The sequence below is a fragment of the Wasmannia auropunctata genome, unplaced genomic scaffold (assembly GCF_000956235.1).
Source record: "Wasmannia auropunctata unplaced genomic scaffold, wasmannia.A_1.0 LD336064.1, whole genome shotgun sequence".
NCBI classification, from domain to species: domain Eukaryota; kingdom Metazoa; phylum Arthropoda; class Insecta; order Hymenoptera; family Formicidae; genus Wasmannia; species Wasmannia auropunctata.
This window is the reverse complement of record NW_012026826.1, coordinates 1,531,768-1,536,552: the sequence shown is the minus strand read 5'-3', so window position 1 is coordinate 1,536,552 and position 4,785 is coordinate 1,531,768.

Here is a 4,785-nt window from a genome sequence, read left to right as displayed (position 1 = left end):
TACTTGATAACTAATCGTTGCCTTCCAGTAACACAAGTGTTTTAATGGCTGATTCATTCAAAGGAAAGTTTCAGAATATTCAGATTTTATTTTCCATTATACATATATAAGTTATTTGGAATAACTTATTGTGAGAGAAATGGATTATTAAGAAAATAGTTTTTTTTTAGAATTTCGAATTAACTATTTACTATATTTAAGTCAAATTCCCACAATCATGGTACGAAATAAGTTAATATTTTTAGTCTTACAATTTGATAATAATCATAGCAAGTTGCGTTGATACATAATAATTGCTTAAGAGTAACAAACTCATTTCTCGAGTTTTTATTTTTATATAACTGAAGAGAAGTATTCACATACTCTGGTTTTCAAAGTAATTTTTTTGTTAATAGATATTTTTTACAAATAATTTTCAACTAAAATTCTGAATAAATTATAAACTTTTAAAAACTATTTCAGAATTTTAGTTGAAATTTATTCGTAAAAAATATCTATTTAGAAAAAAATTACTTGAAACAAAAAAATTTTCTTGCTTCAAGAAAATTATTTCTTTAAGGGGTACCTGAAACATATTTATTAGTTTTAAGAAACAATATTTGCTTTAATAAAGTATTTATATTTTCAAGAATTAAAAAAATATTTGCTAGTATCAACGAGAATATTTCCTCTACTCAACCAAATAATCCCTTCGTAGCCAAAACTCATTTTGCGCATCTGAACATATATTTCGTTGACCTTAGTAAATATCTGCGCTGATATCAGTAAATGTTTCCTCGTTTGAAACAGATATTTCCTCTACTCAATAAAATATTTCCTTCGTAGCCAAAACCCATTTTGCGCATCTGAACATATATTTCGTTGACCTTAGTAAATATTTGCGCTGATATCAGTAAATATTTCCTCGTTTGAAACAGATATTTCCTCTACTCAACAAAATATTCCCTTCGTAGCCAAAATCCATTTTGCGCATTTGAACATATATTTCGTTGACTTTAGTAAATATCTGCGCTGATATCAGTAAATGTTTCCTCGTTTGAAACAGATATTTCCTCTACTCAACAAAATATTCCCTTCGTAGCCAAAATCCTATTTTGCGCATCTGAACATATATTTCGTTGACCTTAGTAAATATCTGCGCTGATATCAGTAAATGTTTCCTCGTTTGAAACAGATATTTCCTCTACTCAACAAAATATTCACTTCGTAGCCAAAACCCATTTTGCGCATCTGAACAAATATTTCGTTGACCTTAGTAAATATCTGCGCTGAAATCAGAAAATGTTTTCTCGTTCCAAACAGATATTTCCTCTGCTCAACAAAATATTCCCTTTGTAGCCAAAACCCATTTTGCGCTTCTGAACATATATGTCGTTGACCTTAGTAAATATCTGCGTTGATATCAGCAATTGTTTCTTTAATTCTTGAAAATATGTACTTCATTAAAGCAAATATTGTTTCTTAAAACTAATAAATATGTTTCAGGTACCCCTCAAAGAAATAATTTTCTTGAAGCAAGTAAAATTTTTTTGTTTCAAGTAATTTTTTTTCTCAGTGTATAGTTTATTCATGAGGGTTGCAATGGGCTTTCGTCCTGATCCTAGGAAGCATTAATCAGGGATTCTCGGAAAGTCAGCTACCATCTTGGGCTTAGTGCGCATATGTGCTGGCAACTATCTTGTTCCCAGTGCGTGATTGCGTTGAGATGCGAAAACGACGGATAAAGCTGTGAAAATATTGCCCTCTGACGAGAGGGACGTTTACAGGCGCACGCGCAGTAGGATTAAGAACACTAATGTTGCGTCAAAATATAGTTAGCCTGCGGCAAATTCATTTAATAAAAGCGATAAATCGGTGGGCAGTATTACAAATGTATCGGCTACGCATGCCTCAATAGGATGTTGCACGCTTGAAGCGAATTCACTTAACAAAAGTGAAAAATCGGAGGGGAGCGTAATGAATGCGTCATGAGTTCGCGAGTTACGGGAATCACTTGACAGGCATAATGATAGAATATTGATATGTTGTTTTCCGGTAAAGACATAGTGCAAAAAAAGTGCAGATTATATCTGCTTTTAGAGTATGCAAAGAAGCCTTCTTAGAATTATCCACTGCATATTTAGACTTACTGCAGAGTAGCACTTATGTATCTTCTATAGCAGGTGGAGTAAGGGATATTGTGAGCGATTTCTTTGAATTTCTTTTTCGGCTGAATTTTGTAATATCAGAGAATATAAAGAAAACTGTAAGTGATGTAGTGTGTGAATCGATTCGTGAATCGGTAATATCTGAGGAGATGAAGAGGTCAGTAAGCAATGTTGTATGCAATTCCTTAAGGGAGTTCCGCGATTCGATGGTTGAGCGTACTCTGGATGTAGATGGAGGCGCGTCTGTTGGATGCGCTAATGCTGAGCCGACGTATGCTTCGGCGATGGTATCGGATTCTAGAGTGCGAGTGGCGCGTGGACTGACATTAGATGTACCAAAGATCACTAACCTGCTGGTGATGCCTAAGGAGAATGATAGTACTATATTCGCTACCTCGAGTAGTAAAGAGGCATTGCAGAGTATCATTAAGTCCTCTGATTATAACCTGAAGGTCAAAAGGATTACCTCGGTGCGCTAAAATGGCATTAGAATTGAGGCGCAATCTGTGGTACGGATAAGATAACAGAATCTCGTGCTGGATTCGGCGGGCCTTACATTAATACATGAAAACAAGATTAATCCAAGACTACTGATACGTGATATACCCTGCAAGATGAGCGTGCAAGAACTGAAAGCGGACATTATTGCGATGAATTTGAGGGATTTTGACACTTCAAATGTCAAGGTCGTACATGTATTCCCCCCAAGGGAAAACCGCAAAGATAACAAGTTGCGTTTTGGAGGTACCTCCGAATATACGTAATGCCTTGCTTAAAGAAGAGTATGTATACGTGGACTATTATGCATGTAGGGTATCAGACTATGTGAAAGTGCTACAATATTATAAATGCCTGGCGTTTGGTCACTTATCAAAAGTTGTAAATCGGAGACGCTCTGTAGTTATTGTTCTCGGAATCATGAAACGAAGAACTGCGCTTATAGGAGTGAGTCTCCGGTTTGCAGAAATTGTAAAAAATGGTTGCCTAACGAAAATCGGTGTCACTCGGCGTTCGACAATAAGAATATTTAATTTTGCGTAGGAGACTCTTGGTCAAAGTCAACACTATTAATTATGGAGAATAGGCAAATGAAAAACATACGTATCCGCCATATGAATTGAATTGTCAGTCATTAATTACGCATTTGGACGAGTTTCGATATTTTTTTGTCGAATGGCATTCACTTGGACACAGTTTAAATGGACACGTCTTAAATAGACACAGCCTGTTAGACACTGTGCAGTAAGCCTTTTCGCAGTGTCCAAGTGAACAGTGGGCATTTACGCGGTGTCCAAGTGAACGGTGGGCATATGCATCGTGTCTAACAGGCTGTGTCTATTTGAGACGTGTCCATTTGCAACGTGTCCATTTAAACTGTGTCCATTTAAACTGTGTCCAAGTGCACCGCTCCCTTTTTTGTCCACTCAGGATATCATATCATCTGTATGTCTGAGACTTGGTTAAGACCATCCATATCGAATCGGCTTGTCTCTTTAGACGGATACTATCTGCTCCGCTGTGACAGGGCCGACAGAGTATGGGGAGGGGTTGCAGTCTTCATTTCGTCTCTACACGCTAAAATCCTGCATCAATCAGCTGGAGACCGCAACATTAGACCTGAACATTTAATACTTAAAATCAATGCGTGTAATTGCAAAATTTTTCTTGCAGTAGTATACAGACCACCATATAGTGGCAGTCTACTCGACTTTTTCAGCGTGTTCGCGGATATTTCGGCACTGTATTCGCATATTGTCGTCTTTGGAGACTAACACTGATTTGAATGTCCAAACATTTGACTCTGCGCAGGTGCTATCTTTCGTGGTATCGTTAGGTTTTTATTTAGTGCCTTATGTGTCAACGCATCATTTGCGTACTTTGTCGACAATGTTGGATTTGGGCATTATGGATGACAAAGAAAAGCTTGTTGGATTTGAGCAACATGATGTCGGCGTATGACTTGATTGACATTACTTACAAGATTAAAGTGGAACGTCCTTGTAGGCGCAACATAACTGTTAGAGATTTTAGATTTCTTTCAAGGCAAACAATTTTATTGAAGAGCTTGATTCATGTGATTAGAAGCCATTGTATGACTCAACGAATATAGATTGTAAGGTTGAATTGTAGAACAAGTCACTGATAAGTTGTTTTGATAGGCATGCTCCAATTAGAATAATATCGCCGCGTCATTTGCCTGCTTCCTAGCTGTCCAATGATATCAAGATAAAAATGCATGAAAGAGATAGAGCCAGAAGAAAATACAAAAGACAAAAAAACGACGGAAAATTACTTAAAAGACTTACAACCTCGCGAAGTATCAAATTCTGATTTTAATGAAACTTAGTATACTTTGAGGTCAGCATAAATAGATGAATTTAGAAATTATCAGTTGGTGCTAAAAAACGATTTAAAGGGATAAAACCACCCTTTATATGTAAATTAATTTTTTTTTCTTTCGTTATATCTCGAAAATTATTCAAGATATCAAAAAATGTTTTATACAAAAGTTTTACAGTAAAATTACCTCTATTCATTTACGTTAATAGAATTTTTAAAAATGATTAATTTCAAAAATTTTCAAAAACTTTTTAAAATACAATTATTTTAAAAAAATATTACTAACGTAAATGAATAG